Source organism: Nothoprocta perdicaria, unplaced genomic scaffold (genome assembly GCF_003342845.1).
Source record: "Nothoprocta perdicaria isolate Ctin4 unplaced genomic scaffold, notPer1 scaffold_115, whole genome shotgun sequence".
In the NCBI taxonomy this organism is placed as follows: domain Eukaryota; kingdom Metazoa; phylum Chordata; class Aves; order Tinamiformes; family Tinamidae; genus Nothoprocta; species Nothoprocta perdicaria.
In genome coordinates this window covers 1,613,676-1,630,466 of record NW_020454261.1, presented here as the reverse complement: position 1 = coordinate 1,630,466, position 16,791 = coordinate 1,613,676, and the positions used below count along the sequence as shown (strand labels likewise).

General features: G+C 42.2%; 1 protein-coding gene across 2 annotated transcripts in view; it reads left to right on the top strand.

The window, feature by feature from the left end:
* The window catches only part of ASAP1 (ArfGAP with SH3 domain, ankyrin repeat and PH domain 1), a 154,793-nt gene that overhangs the window by 14,161 nt on the left and 123,841 nt on the right, over positions 1 to 16,791 (top strand). Inside the window, exon 1 of one of the 2 annotated variants that reach the window (XM_026053426.1) lies at positions 12,574 to 12,886. The exons of the other annotated variant lie outside the window; for it this stretch is intronic. The gene's annotated coding sequence lies outside the window, so the exon portion shown is untranslated. Of the gene's footprint in view, positions 1 to 12,573; positions 12,887 to 16,791 lie in introns of those variants that run through there. 2 annotated transcript variants of the gene reach the window in all.

Genomic DNA, 16,791 nt, shown 5'->3' with positions numbered 1-16,791 from the left:
AGAGACTGCCCCTTCTGAATCTATATGCTTTGCATATATACACATTGCTCATGGCCTATAAAAGTATATTATTTATTAAGTTGTTTAATAAGCTATTTATTAAAATAAAATTATTAACTTCACAGACATATTGAATTATTGGAAAAAAAAGTGGTCAAGTGATTTCCCGTAGAAAAGCAGCAACTATATAGAAGGCATATTAGGTATCCATRTAAAAGTCAGTGGAAGGCAGCACTTTTAGAACATTTTTTCATCCCATTGCTATCTAATTTTCCTTTTGCATTTAGTCTTGGACTGGCAATAGGGTCTAGTAACTAAAATGACCTAAGGATGTATGGAGAAAATATGTCTTTTAACAGGCAATCTGTTCCAGCAGAATGCAAGGCACTAGCAGAAATGTGTTAAGTAGAAGGAAATATACTGGTTTAGAGGAGATAGGAACATAGGAGAGGTTCTCCATCCTGCTGTGACCTAGGTGGCTGAGGTGATCCATCAAGAGTGGTAGGTACAAAATCCTCCATATGACCTGAGGATGATGAAGAAGAGGCAGAAACCTTGGAAGAGCTGGACCGAGCAAAACCYGGCTTGCAGGTGAGAGAAGATGAAGCAGAGCTAAGACCTTGAAAACAGAGGAAGGACTCATTTTTCAGCTCTGACCACATGGATAGTGATGACGTGCAGCAAGCCCATCACCCTCAGAGCCCACTGGGCTTCAGCTACAAGGTATTTCTGCCACGTGAGAGCCAAGGGCAGCCGTGGCCAGGCAGCCCCCCTGGGGTGAGAGAAGCCTTCAGTGACAGAACRGACAAAACGATTAACGGTGCCACCCCCAGCAGCTGCTGCTACAGATCCCAGTGCTGATTCTGCAGGAATTTAAGCCCAAGAGAAATCCCATTTAAATTAATGGGATTATGCCTCAGAAGTATAGAGTTAAGCATATGTGTATGCGTTTGCTGGAACAGGCCCCAGGCCACTAATGCCTCGAGGAGGACACTGCCTGTGGTGTTGGTCCTCGTGCTGCTGCCTCAGGGGCTCCTGTGCACCAGGCAGAACGGCTACAAGGTCTCTAAGGAAAACTCAAACACGGGGGGAAGTGGTGCTGTGATTCACTGAGCAGCACCCCTTCCTCTGAGTCAGCTCTGAAGAAAAGTCCCAGAATCTCTCTAAAATGGGAAACTACTGCTAGATGTGCCGTCCCTTGGAGGAGATGGAAAACAAACATCCTGCCCATGACCACAAGGTCTCAGCAACTCCTTTAGGGATTCTGTTTTTCAGCCCTGGTGTTTCTGGCCAACATCCAGCTTCTGTAATTTCATCCTTTTGGCTTGAACTCCCAGAATAGGCTCCTGTTCTCACTTAGCCTCAGCAGTGCAGTGGGATTAGTGAAGAGCAAAAAGCTGCAGCCCAGCTTTGTTGGGCAGAAGAAGTTGTCCTTATAAACCCAGAAAAAGACCTGGGATCCCAGCACTTCCAGGAATCAGCACAATATGAAAAATTAGCTCTGCCTCCTTCATTTGCACTGAGTAGTACTTTGGTTTGCAAGCAATACCATGAAAACCAGATATTGCCCAGCATGCTTAACTGTGGCAAACCAAGAAACCATTCACTCAGAAGAGATGAAAATATAGTATGGCATCTTATGCCAGTAATGCACACATAATATTTGCCTGACTCTGGATGTAATGGAGGAAAAATTCTCCACATTCCGTTATCAGCATGCAAAATGCTTGGAAATTTTCTAATTCTTGGTAGTTGGCCAACCTCCTCCAGCACTCTGAAGTCCAGGCCACCACCATCTGATGGCACACCCCCTCTTGAGCTTCAGGAGCTCCTAGGAAGGAAAAACTTAGATAAGAAATCAGACGCTTAACCCATAGGTTATCTGAAGTTAAGGCTACCCATGGCTTCCTTCCTTTTTCCTGTTTTCTACAACCTCCTTGTAAATCAGTTGTCACTGAATTTCTTAGATCAAGAGTGCTAAAGTGACCTCTCCTCGTATTATTGATTATCACTACAAAATTATTCATATTATTTTAATTAGAGAGGACATCCCAAATGTAAAAGCCTTGACTGGGTTGCTCCCAGCAATTAAGTTTTCAGCTCTCACTATATGCCAACTATGCAAATACATATTTTGACTGTTTCAATAACTCCTCTTGAAAACATAAATGAATGCTAGAATATGACAAAAAGGTTGACATTAAGTTGGAGAGCTGGGATAGACATCAGCTAATAGGAATTTCCTGCTGCTACTACATGAAGTACTACTTTTAATCACTGCCACATTACGTTCTTATCCCAGGTTGTCCTGCAAGGCATGATATGAGCAGACATCAGAAAAGTCCTAAAGAAGTGTTCTATAATGGAGAGGAAGTTGCTTTCACTGTAAAAAGAGTACAATGCTTACAGAAGTTAAATATATTTCCATGTATTAAAATATTTTTCCTACAGAGTCATAGTTAATGTCAACGTTATGTATCATTCCGTTTTTAAATTTCCAACATGCCCCTGTCTGCAATACAAAGAAAAAAGTTATCCTTTTTTTTTTAACACATCCCTAACACAGATGTATAAAAGCACTGAAAAATGGGCAGTTAAAATGCATGGAGGTTGAAATGAATAAGTTCCTTTAACAAAATAATTCAATACACTCATACGCAAGTAGAACATGTTAATAAACTATCAAAGTATCACATGAAGAAATGATAGAAGCAGCTTCTTAACCATGGCTTTTTTTTTTTTTAATATTTCTTCTTTAGAGAAGGAATAATTCACATTTCCATCTGGCTCCAACTCAGCTTCTGTGAAAGAGCAACATCAGCATCCAGAAGAGCAGAAAGAGCAGAGAGTCAGAGTTCAGGTCCTAGTGCCATCCTGTTGTTTTTTTGTGTGAACAGAGTAAACGATTCTGGAAAATTACAGTAGAAATGCATAAGTGGAAAGTGTTAGACTTGGCTGAGAAGCCCTCTTTTAAGCAATGACTGGGGTGCTGACTTGCCTTTCTTTTATTTTGCTTATTAAATATAATCTGTGATCCTGTTAGCACTTTTCATGTCACACTGAAGTTTTACCCCCGAAAGTGGCCTGGGATGGAGATTCCTTAGCTGTGGTCCAGAGCTCACCAGTGAGCTCACTGCTCCTGTGCTGCGCTGGAGCGCGTCCTGGACCTCAGCCGAGAGGCACAGCGCCAATGGAAGGAGAAGAAAGGAGATAAACAGCAAAAGCAGAAACCGTGGTCAACTTTAACAGGAAGGTCAATACCCATATTCCTCTAAAGGCTCCTTAAAAAGAGGCACAAATGGATTTTCAGTATGGTTTTCCATGTAATGTAAATTGCCACAGGGATGTTACACAGTGACTCAGAGGATAAGTGCCCATGAGGAGATCTCTTTATTGAGATGTGGAGCTCATCAGAGGGAAGCTGGAAAACACCTGTAGGCGTGGGAATAAATTGCTGCTCTTACTGGAATACAACATACCTCGATCGCCTCGCAGATTTTTCAAAGATCCCAAAAAGCAGAAGAAAAAACATCTATTTCTGCCTGCCTTTGTTGGATCGTTTTGTATTTTTCAAACATGAGACAATTTACCTGGCTTCTAGATGGAGAAAAAGCACATTGGTAAGATAGCCCAAGGTGAAGGAAGGCTGGAAATGAGTGAAGATTATGCAAATCCTGAGATGTAGCATTAGAATTGTTTTCTCCTGCACAAAAGGATATTTCCTGACCACCACATTTGTCAAACTCCCCACAAATATAACACAAAAAATATTACTGAAGGATTCAGATGTTTGACCTGAAGTTCTCAGAAGTTGAGGGAAATTTTGCTGTTGACTCATGTGGCCTTTTGGGAGCACCAACGTTGTGGTAGGGAGCACCACTGATTACTACAATAACCTCCCTATATCAAAACCCTGTGAAAATTAGTTCACTAAATTGCTGTCTTAGGCTGATCTACTTTAAATAATTAATTTGCTAATTAAGTTTAAAAGATTGACTCATTCCAACCCATAAACTTGCAAGGAAAACTCCTTTCGCCCCCATATGACAGCATTGTGGAGGCCTTTTCAAGATACTTTACTCCTCCTTGTACTAGAAGAACTTGAAATTTGACAGCAAAATGGTTTTCTGGTGGGCTGTGCCTTTTTCACATCTTTGAAAACCAGTGCATATGTAGCCAAATTTAGGTGTTAGCAACACAAATTGCCCAAGATGTCTTTGGTATCTCAGATGTGTAAGTCTGAGTTTATACATCTAACTGATGCTGTCAGTCCAGAGCTGAACTGGACCACGGCAAATGTCAACCACAGCTGGGCAAATGCTTGGGCATTTCTCTGAGAGGTGAGAAAATCCTCATGGCTGAGAAGTGAGAGAGAGAAAACGAGGGGTGGTACAATGAGAGACACACATCTCTGATAGGGAAGAAACTTAATGGACAAAGGTGGGAAAGAGTCACCCACACCGCTTGAAGTGCCCAACTTACACTCCCTTAGAGTATGGTAATGGTACAGAGTGTTCTCCAGCATGTACCAAAACTTCATTTTTCTGTACAGCTTTTTACAGTTTTTGCTTCCTGCTGTGGCTTTTACTACCCAAGAAGGGATTGCGTTTGAGAGGCAGAACAAGAAAAGTCTGCAGGCTGAAGAAAGTGTGGGTGTGAGGGGGTTTATGTGTGCTTTGGTTTCCAAGATTTGGCCAGAAAAAGGATATTTGCATTAACAGACTACGGGTGAATTGCTGTACTGAAAAAGTTAGAAACTCCTACAACGTCAACACAGTTCATTGAAAGTTAAAAGGGAGGCGTGTTACTTTTAGGAGCTAAGTAATTCACAACTTTTTGTGTTTAAAATAACATATTCAGCTGTATCATTATGAGTCATCTTTGTTCACGGAGTTTACTAAAATATTCTCCTTATGTAATGCTATCATCCAATATAGCTCGATCTCTATTTTATTATAAAGTTGGTGTACACCAGGAAGTTTGCAGATATAATTGTATTTTTAAGATTAATAACAAAGCAAAACAATATTGCAGGTATATTCACTATTAACAAGTTGTAAAACACTGACTTCTCTCACTATATTTTCAAATACTCTATGTCCTTTCTATTACTGTTTTTTTCCTGCAGTTTATGTGCTGTACATCTGCAGCCAGGAACATATGTTTCCAATTATCTTAGCTTTCCAAACCAGCTTTACGTTCAATAGCATTTTTTTTTTTTAAGGTACAGCACCTCCTCCCACAGAAGTTAATATTCCTCTTTTTTTTTTGTCTCTTACAGCAAACAGCAGTGGCTGTTGATTCCAAGTCCATTTTAGAATTCATTTAAATTGTATCTGCCCAGGAAAGACATTCTCATGTAAGCTTCTATTTCCTAAGAAACAACACCAAGCTTTCATACTCAATGTATATAAAGCGTTGAAGTAATAGAGGGAAAACTGATGTCATCTAGTTCATCTTCTATATTTGCTCTAGTTCCCTCTATGGTGAAGAATCCAAGTTGGTCATTAGAGCTATGAGGGTAGAAATGCTAGAGAGCATCCCATGCTTAAGCCTTATAATTCCCACCCCTGAAGTATCTGTGCAATCAGTGACCTGTAGTGCAATTGCGTCTTATGTTACACAGTCAGAATTATTCCCATTAATTCAGAGAATTATTCAGAATTATTCCACAGTCATTATTCCCATTTGTACATGCAGAATTGAGACAGAGATGTGTGTGAATGTCTGCACTGGCCTAGGGTGCAAAATTGCACCTGATGTTTCAGAGCTCTGAAACAGGCTGCCCAGAGAGGTTGTGGAGTCTCCTTCTCTGGAGATCTTCCAAACCCACCTGGATGCCACCCTGTGCCATGTGCTCTAGGTGTCCCTGCTGGAGCAGGGAGCTTGGACGAGATGATCTCTAGGGGTCCCTTCTGACCTCGACCATTTTGTGATTCTGTTCCACCACAAAAATTTCTCATCATCTGACTTGCATTCAGGCTGAAGTTCGGAGGAAAACCACAGGCTCTCCACCCAAAGAAATTCAGACACAGGGATGGACTCAGAGACCCAGTTGATGGTGACAATGCAAATATAACCAACATCTTAACACATGAAAGCCATCCCCGTACTGAGACAGACTGCACAGAGATAGGAGAGGTGTAGTTGTAGGGATCCAGGCTGTCTTTTGCCGAAATCATATGTGTGGGGCAGTGTATGCAGGTAGTGGGGTTGGTCCACATGCCTGGGTCTTTTGCAGGTTGGGGTGAAGCTAAAACACACCGCTGGACATACAAGTTTGGGAGTGCCTTGGTTGACAGTTTAGGTAAAGCCATGGCCAGAAGAAGAGCTCGAACGCTGCCTTAGCGAGGAGTTAACCTGGAGATGGATCAGAAGCAGGGAGCCAAACTTCATTACTATCACTGATGCAGGGTGCCCTGGACAGCAGAGAGGCTGCCAGGAAAGCTTTAGGGAGTTAGGAGCAGGATGTACCTAGATCCCCTCCTTCACGAAAGCAAAAGTGCAGGCTCCCTCATTTGTGTGAAAAGATGGATAATCTTGCGTGGTAGATTTGGCCACCAGGTACGCAGAAGTTTTGCGCTGAAGCACAGTGCATGCTGCACCTAAGAAGGAGGAAAGAAGCAGACATTTGCCACAAAAAGAGTCCTTGTGTCACACACAAGCAAACATGCTGGCACAGCGGGTGACAGACCAGGATRTAAAGCAGCCAGGAGGCAGCTTAATTCATGCTTAATGTTGTATGACCTATGTTGTATGTGCTCTGTAGCTCTGAACCAGACGCACCGCCAGCATAGCATAGGGCAGCATTGGAAACCTCCAGACCATAGCAGAGCTCAGGCTGCTCAGTGACACTCAGGGATGCACTTGTGACTGAGACAGGATCACAGCACCATCCAGGAGCGCTCACTGAGATACTCAGGGTGAGGGAGAATGAGGTGAGGGTGGCAATCATCACCTACGAAAGAGGGCAAGGTGTCTCCTACTTCATCTTCTACAATCAGACCATAACCAGCAAGAGCAGAAAAGCCATGGGAAGAGATGGTAGTGATACACCTGCAAAACATGTTCCTCACTCATGGAAGTGCTTCTTCTATGTCCATAAGAATTCTCTCCTCTAATAGTTACCTTCTTCCCCTCATGAGCCATCAGACGTCTCTGGTTATGGATCCACATGGTTTGGTAGAGGAAAGAGGAGTGGCCGCCCTTCTGACTCTTAGGGGTGCAGGATACAGCACTTTCTGAGTAACCAGATCTAACGGAGGCAACCACGCTATCTACTCCTAATCATTCTGGTTTCTTCCTGTAAATGTCCCACCTTTCTGTGAAAGTCCCATGTCCCATTTCATTCTTATCTACACACTTCTTGGCCATCACATGGCAGGGTTATATTGTACAGTTTAGCTTTGTTTTTCAGCCCTGTTTCAGTATTTGAGGGTCTGGATTCTGACCTAACATACATGCACATATATACAGAAAAATCTGAAGGCCTGAAGGATTTCAGACACATGGAAGGACCTGACTTTAGGATAGGCTTCCTGATTACAGATAGTGCCATGATGATCATCACCTATTTACAAAGCAATGTAATAGGCATTTACCATTATCTTTTTTTTCCTTCTTTTTTTTTTTTTTTTTCCTGTGCTATTTCTTTTCCAGATCCCCCTGGAAAACTCTCTAGATTAATATTTCTTGTACATGATCTATACTGTGTACAAATATACAGTGCTTACAGCAAAAGAAGCTTTTAGCACTTATAACACTATTGACTCTCACATCTCTGTGACAAGTCTCCTGGTACCTGTTTATCTTTTATCTTTTATCTTAAATCTTCACCTCCTGGTGATTTATAGCAATTTTAGCATTAATTTTTATGTTTGTGTCTAATCTTTACTTGTAAAAATGCTTATAATTATTGCTTATATGGCTTCTAAAAGCTTAGGTTATAGGTATTTTATACTTCCTTTGAAAGCAATCTCATTCTTGCTAAACCCATCTGGTGACCAGCGTGGCGTGTGTTTGGAGCTCACATGATGCGTTGGTCAGTTAAATCTTCTGAAAACAACCAATGACAGCAGCGTGAGGAGAGGAAACTCTTAGAAGGGAAGTTGAGGAGCAGTTTGGTGGTCAAGGGAGAACTCATGTCTGACGTGATGCTGTGAGGATGTCTGATGGCTCCTGGCCCTTTCAGGAGCTCACAGCCTGGAGATCTTCAGGGATAGATGCAGGCTGGCACTCAGAAATTCAAATCACAGCATTTTGTTACCATTAGTGTCAGGGGTGTATAACAACCTCTAGTTGTCTCTCAATACTACCTGGAGTTTCCAGATATCTTCATCAAATGTTGAAGCCAATATTTAGACTTATGAAAGAACTATGAAAAAAAAAATCCTATTTTTGAGGCCAAGGAAGAAAGAGGAAAGGCACAGAAGGAAACATTTGATGATATTTAACACAAGCCTTTGCCCAGCCTCCCATTGCATGGGTACAGTTTGCTGTCCCCACCAAGGGTCAAGTGAATTTGTCAGACAGTTTCCATTTTGTGGACTTTTTTTGTAACATCGGGAGGTGTTATTTGCTTAATAAGTGTAGGAACATGTTGTTAAACCCGTCAGAACACAGCTCCTGTTGTGTTTCACTGAATGAACAGTGGGGAGAGCGGCAGCATTTGTTGTTTAGTGCAAGGGCACATGGTTTGCTGCTGCATGAAGGGGGCTCGGTGCTTTTGCGAACGCAAACTTGCCAGCAGGGATGCTGATCTCCAAAGTAAACCTCCACGACTGCTCATTTAGGCAGCAGAGCACTGTAATAAAATTGGCAGGGATCTCTAAGCAAACATGTTAAAACCGAGYGCCAATGCACAAAGAGACGTGTTCTGCAGCCCAGCAAGAAGTGGCTAAGCCAGTTGATTCCTGAAGTTTTGTGGAAAAAAAAAAAAATCAGTGTTTATAGCTTCTGTTAAGTCATGTCAGTGTTTATTAAATCTTTTTCATTAGTACTTTCTAGTCATTTTCTCTAATGTTTGCTAAGCTTAAGCATATGTTGTTGCAAATCCAGAGCGAGTCACACTGTGAATGTGGGACTTTGTCTGAGTGCGTCGCCGTATTTCACTGGCATCTGATTCCCAGCAGCTACCAAGGGATGTGGGGCTGTTGAGTGCTCAGGGCTGGCCGCATGCAACAGGCAAAGTAAATCAATTTAATGTGAATACAGCAGGCACCTTTTCAAGGGTRTAAAGCCTCCGTGTGGCTGAAGGGTGAAAAATGACAAAATCAGGACCCTCTATTTTTTTCCCAAATGTTTTAATTACTTTGTTGAAGTCTTCCTTAAATCCACTGAAATAGGGTGCTAAAATGAAAGAACTTTGTTTCGAGTTGATATCGAAAATATAATTTCTTAACTACAGTGATAAGACTTGTCATTGAAACATGAAAAATGATAGTGCTCCAGGCTTTGCAGGTTAATGATAATTTTTTCATCAGTACGTTGTGCACAATCTCAGTTATAGCTCACTGTGCTTTATCTTTCACATGCGTCGCTAAACTCTTTTAATCTTTAATGAACTGGATTTGTCTTAATTCAGTAGCTTGAGAGCTCTTTGTTGAGAAAGTCGGGATTTGATGTTAGCTCTAGGACTACCAAAACTTACATCCCAGGGATACAGAGCCTGCAAGCAGAAAGCTCAGCTGCTGTGGGTACATCAAAGGTGGATGTGGGTTTCCTTCCAGTTTAAAGCCAAGCATCTTCACATCTGTACTGAGTCAGGCCATTGGCTTTTCTCTTAGGTGACTGTGGATACTTTGCAGCTGCTGTGCCCCCCACAATCCCTATGCACTTTTTAGCCTTGGTGGTTCTACTGGACCGAGTTTCAAGTTTTATCTGTACTCTGTTTCTGCTAGATATTTCTGCACCGTTTATATTTGTGAGCTTCATTATTCTATTTACCGTGCTGTCCTTGTTCTCCTTTGTACTAGGCCTTATTGCAACATTTTTCTGTGGAGTTTTTTAATAGAAACTTCTTGCCAAATGAAAGATTTTACAATAAGCATGTCCTTTGTCAACCATTTCTTAAGCTAGAAAACAGAAGTGTATAATATTTTTAATGTTTAATAGAAATTTGGGGAACTTTTTGATAAACTGACAGCTTTCCACTGAAAATATCAATTAATTTTTTTACCCCCTACAATTTTTTTGAGGAAAAAGAAAACCAGCAGCCAGCACTTGCTCCTCTGCTCAGCGCCGACTGAAGGGAGCTGGAGAACGCTGGCCTTTTAATTATTGCTTTGTCCCCTCTCACCTTGACCTAACGGTGCCCTGGCAGGGAATGTTTGCCTACCTCTAACTGATTTACAGCAGATGTTAGTGGTAATAAATTATATCCCGCTTCCCCCCAGCTCCTTTCTTCTATAGCTGCTTGAATGTTTTCAAATGAAAAGTCTCTGCATCGGGAAAAATTTCAGAATGCAGTTGGGGGGGGCTTATGAATATTTGCTCTTTTTTTTTCTTTTCAGTTACACTGAAAATCAAAAGCTAAGCTTTCTCTTTGCCCTATTTTTCTTTGTTCCTGCTGCTCTGAGAAAGTGCAGGACTAAAGGGAAAAGATGAGAACAGGGAAGATGAAAAAAAAGAAAGAACTTTTATGGGAAAAAGTGAATAAGCGRAATAGCTCACTGGCAAAACCCATGGAACAACAACAACAGAAAAAGCTCAAGACCCTGAGATGTTTTAATTTTTTCACTGTTTTTCCATCCGTTCCACTCCTGACATCATCAAGCAACCATTTGATGCTTGCTTCATGTAACACATGCTGGGCACTGGGGATGACTTGATGCCCCGCAAGCAACACTGCTGTTCTCCCACTACCTTCACCATGGCCTTCATGGGGGCAACCTCTTCCACCAAGGCCTCAAGCACCCTACAGGGTAGCAAGAGGGGGACAGGAAGCCTGAGGATCCAACTTTTAGGGTGTTTCCTGTCTCACACCTGGGCTGGACACCAGAGAAGGTTTCCTGATGTGGGGATGACCCAAAAGTCCCATTCTCCGCCCCAGCAATCTGGCCAGGCTCCCGTGGCTCTTCTTGGCCAGGACAGCTTCCCTCAGTAGACACGATTCCATTTCCAAGCCCAACCACTTCCAGCAAATGCTGTAACTGCTGCTTTTTTTTTTTTTTTTTTTTTTTTTTTGCCAGAGCTTCTCTCCTGGATGTAATAAGCAGAAGCTATAGCTAGCAGAAGTTGCTGAAGGAAGCTTTTTTAACTAGAGTGCTCATATTTTCTTCTGGTTCATACCCTACAAAAATGATATAGCTTATATTGCATACGGGACCAACATTAGGGCTATTTGAGATGAGTTAATGGCCCATGCTTTGCACAAGGAGACCCATCAGTGGAAGTTACCTCCGTGTCTAATCACCTCTACTAGCTGCCAGCAAAAACCAACTGCAATTCAAGGCACTAGTTTTCTTAAGAGAGAAGAGGCATTTTTGCAAGGGGGCCCTTGCCTTAGGAATCAGGTGCTTCTGAAAAGCTGTGAGGCCAGCAACTGTCCCGCTGCAGCAAACACAGCAAAGTCCCCATCCCGCCAACACACATGTCCTTACTTTCGCATTAACAATCCTGCAGATTCTAGCGGGACAACTCTCTCATAAACTTCGCTTTAGCAATTACATCTGCAGGAACGAGAGGGTCAGTTTTACACCTATTTTGACAGAAAATGTTTTTGCTTTTTGTTATAGTCATATTTGACTACGAGTTCTGCATTTCTGCACTCGTTAAGAAAGATCACATCAATAAGGAATTCCATTAAGAAGCCTTGAAGAAAAAAAATTGAACCCTGTAATCTTGTTAATGTCAGGGAGATAACCACCAGACACAAGGAGCAAAGTCTATGCTCAGGGAACAACTAAGGATTGAGGAGTTTGATCCTAAATTCCATAACAAAATGGCGTAAAAGTAGTTTTCCAAATCTGCTGTTTCTTTAAGGACTTTCTCTCCCTCCAATTTCTAAGGTGACCTTCCCTCCCCCCTGCTGCAGCCAGCATGGGAGTAAATCATCCCTAGGACCCTGCACGTATCACATAGCCAGATAAATCTTGAGTTACAGGAAAGGAGAAGGGGGAAAAAGCAGAGACAGRCAGAAAACTAATCCCTGGCTTCCAGGTAGACCCAGCTAGCAGCAGCAGGCGTGGGCACAGGTCTGACCTGCTGTTGCAAAACTCAGCGCACAACAGCACTTACTCCGCGGCGGAGGAAAACCCTGCCACAAATCCAACTTTTTGCGACTAAAGCGTCACTGTGGAGAAATAAGGAGGGAAAGCTCCTCGGCAGGGTGCCCGCAGCGTGGAAGGAGGCATGGCCAGCGCGACCGCCGCGCGGGCAGCACAAGGGTTAACGGGAGGCRCAGCCCGTGCACCGCATCTGCGGAGATTATGGCATGTTTATCCAGTGTTCAGATTTCCTGTCTGAGTGTTTGGATTTCCTGAAATCCCTGCGATCAGCCCAAGTGCTGTCCACCGAGCAGACCTTTTTTCTTTTTCCTTTTTTTTCTTTTTTTTTTTTTCTCTTTGCTCACATGGTAGGCTTTCCTTCCTGCTCTCCTTCCAGTTGTGGTGCCTGTGGCTCCACACCGGTCAGAACTTTTATGGATGCAAATCAAAACTCTTAAGACTCCCAAACTCCAGGGATCACCGTACTTTGGATTTCCTTTTTTTTATTATTATATTAACATTTTATTCTACTTAATTTTATCTTTTTGTGGATTTAAAACCTGAAGAAACATGGTCTTTTCCAGCTGCCCATGAGAGAATATGTTTTAGTCTAAGATGGAATAATGGCCCTAGGTTTGAGGAACAAATCTGGAATGGGAATTCAGACTGCACAAGTCCTGGTGAGTTACAGTACATTGCGCTTAAGTGTGGTTAGTAATTAATACCTCTGAATCATGGCTCTAAAACCGTGTCCATTGAATGTGGCTACTGAGCAAATTGAAAAAAAATTAAGAAGCTGAAGTACTAACTTTAGAGGAAAAAARTAGTAACGTCCGTTTTTAATTCCTAAAATATATTCTGCTCTACGGATAGCATGTAGGTAAACTTTTCTGTAGTCAAATGTTTAAGGCCAGATTCTGCAAGTCCTTACGCATGTAAGTAACTTTTACTCCCATAAGCAACCTCTTGCTTAAAAAAAGACTGGCAGAATCAGGCTCCCAYTCAGTCTCAATCACAGCAAAAATGAATTTAAAAACAATGGGCTTTTATGTGTCTCATTATATGCTTCTCTGGCCTTTTATGTTTCATTGTGGATCCAGTTTTAAATTTTAAAAGGAATCCGTGCGCCAACTATTTTGCCTATTGTCTCTTAAATAAGTTTGCAGCAGGAGCACGAGCGCATTTCATGCAGCCGTGTTGGAGRGGCCAGAAAGGGGCTTTCTGCAGTTGGAGAGAAATGCTGAGTGGTGTGCTGCACTGAATGAACGGGAAAGCTGCATGCAAACAGGAGGCTTAGCTCCGGTTTTAACTTCACTTTCGGATGCGAGAGTCCATGCTGGCATTGTTAGCCCTAGGTRCTTTTAGTTTGATCACAACTGCAATGAATCCGCAATTTGAAAATAAAACCCAATTTCTTTGCTGAAATCAATGGAAAAGTTGTCCGAGTGAGATGTGGGAGAGCAGGAACAAAGAGTCATCGTTATTACAACTTTTATTCTGTCCTTTAGCTAAGGGCTCTGGCTACACTGCACATTCCTGAGTTGCTTTTTGGCATCGTTCCAAGAGGTTTGGTTCCCTAATTTTAGGGAAAAGACTGCTTCAGAACTTGCGCGATACTAGGAAATGCCTATAGTGAAAACCAAAAAAAAGGGGAAAGTTATTTAACTTCAGCCCTGATTTTCATTACAATACTGAAAACATTCTGAATTTTAATATATAATATTACGAGTCAGTCAAGAGACTTTCACATTTAAATTGTTACTTTTTCAGTTGGCAAGAATATTTATTTTTATACCAGTAAAAGAAAATAAGCATTTTCTAAATTCTGTACAAAGTTTCCAAATTTGAAGCTTTAAACTGTCAACTGGCTGCTTTGCCAGGTTTCTGCACAGCCTCCTGAATCTCATCCCGTCACTCTTCTTCAAGGCTTTCTTCAGTACCAATGGGAGACCTGCCAGATCAAACTCATGTCTTGTTTACCTTCAAACCTTCAGGAATTAATTATTAATTATTAAAACAAGGCAACATTGCAAACTGATGGTATTTTATGCACTGAAATTTGAGTTCTTATTGAATACACACATCTATGTTCTCAGCATAGGAGTCCAGACCTCTGAAAAGGCGAGGAAAGCAAGGAACTCCTCACCTGAGTGATTGTGGAGCTCTGATGCCCTGCCATGTGGTTATTTAACCCACAAGGCAACATTGCAAACTGATGGTATTTTATGCACTGAAATTTGAGTTCTTATTGAATACACACATCTATGTTCTCAGCATAGGAGTCCAGACCTCTGAAAAGGCGAGGAAAGCAAGGAACTCCTCACCTGAGTGATTGTGGAGCTCTGATGCCCTGCCATGTGGTTATTTAACCCACAATTTGGTGGTCTATGTTCACATTGCAATTAAGCAGGAGCAGCAATGGGGCTCATGTCAAAGCTGGTAGAAGAATCAAAATGTCACTACTGGTCAGTGAACCACAGAAAACGGAGAGCATGGGTAAGAACCGAGAGGCAATATGAAGGTCGCTAGGTCTACCCAAGTCTCCTAGCTTTGAAAATTTGGTTGTCTATCTCATGAGCAGAAGACTTGGGACTGGGTCAGTTGAGTTATTTTGCTGTTTTTTTGCAGGACATTAAAAACTTGCCAGTTTTAGTTGGTCTGGAAATGTTGTGGGAATAGCGTTTCTGGTGGTATTTTGGTATTTCCTCTTCTGCTCACACCCAGATCCAGGAAGTACAGAAGCACAACCTTCAGTGCATTGTGTGCGTGTTTCTTTTTTTAAATGTGAACACTTTTCCTTTCCCTGCTTTTTTTTTTTTTTTTTTCCCCTAAAAGTTCTTAGGCTTTGTTTGATTTAGACTTTAGGAATTCTTTTGTGTGTCTTTATATAACTGTCCCAAGCACTACATAGGTCCTTAATAAGCAATTAAGCAATTATCACAGCAGTTTGGGAACATTTAGGTGCAGCATTCCCAACTCAGCTACCCGTGGCCATGGTGAGTGTGACAATAACCTCAGCAGCTGCTTCTGCTGACATTTGTTCCCACGTCAAGGACTAATAGGACATTAAGATCAACCTACTTGGTTGTCTATGGAGAAATGCCAAGTTTTTTGGTCTGTTCCGAGTAACCAGTTGCACCATTAAATGCTTTAGGATTACATCCTTCCTGCTTTWATGTTCCTTCTCTCCTTTTTTTCCCCCTCCTGCTCTTTGGCATCAATGAGGAGGTCCTCACTCCATGTGTCCATCTCATTCACCATCGCGACTGCCAGTCCTCGTGCCTTTCTTGCTGTTGTTGGCAACTATTAATAAACAGTTTTGACAGGCAAGGAGTCATAGTGAGCTAACTTAATACACACAATGATGTTTCTCGCTCAGATGACAAATGGGCTGGTGTAACTAGACCGCTTTCACCAAAATTGTTCCACACTTGAAAGCTTTTAACACTACTTTTTTTGTACTGCTTTTTGGAARAAGGAAAGAACAGTTTTGTTTCTTATCTGAGCAAGCAGATCACCTTGGGCCTTTCCCTTAAGCCTCTTCAAGACCCAGTGCAAAGTCTTTACTTTCATTTAGAAAAYGTCTGATTAAACTTAAAATGGATCTAAATATTAGGTGCATGGAGAAATAAATCTCTGGATTTCCATTTGAGTTCCCTCTCATAATCTATACACAAAAATATATCCCAACTGAGTTTGAAAGTTGTCTTCATGTAGAACATGGCTGTAAGACAAGTTCTTCAGTGGCTTTACATCCCTCAAAAATACAAAAAAATGCAAAGAGTTTTTTTTTTTACTTACTTGTATTTTTTTTTTAAGAATTCCAGAAGATGCAAGTTGGGGCAATGGAGTTATTAAGGGTTTTAGAGCTATATGCATACTTACCTTTGGGGGTCTTTTTCCTTGTTGCCGGCCTTAAATCTCCCTCTTTGCTTTGGGAAAGTGCCTTTCTTCGGAGAGAAGGCACAAGACACCGAATGGAAAGACATATGGCCTCAATATTTCCAAAATGGATTAATGTTCCCAAGGGAAGCAGCAGCACTCAGCCTGGACCAGGGACTTCCTTACTTCCACATGGCACCAGTAAGCCAAGCTCCATCCACAGTGGCTGTGCAAATGTGCTCACTGGGTTGCACACCCAAGGCCTGGTTGAGCCTTCCTGAAAGGCAGGGAGGCTTTCCCTTGTAGCCTCCTCTCTCTTGTCCGGAGCTAACGAAATCCATCTGCCTCTGTGAGTCAGCAGAAAAGTATTCAGCTTTTATAAGAGTTAAGGGACATGGGATAGGGCAAAGTCAAAGGCAATGCTTTCCCTTCCCGATCACGAGAGTAGCTGAGCAAGACTTGGGCCAATGGGCYTGTGGTGTCGTCAACGCAACCATCCAACAAGGCTCCTTTCACCAGCGATAAACTCAAACAAACGTGTGAAGGCCAGCGCCGAGCACGGCACCGTGGCTGCCAGCAGGCTTGGAAAGTCAGAAGAAAACACAATTTTATCCTCAAAAGCAAAGGGAAGGGCCGCCCTCCCTTCTCCTCCTGCCCCCAGCGCTACCACCCTGGCTGCAGCGCGCAGAGCACTAGGTATTTG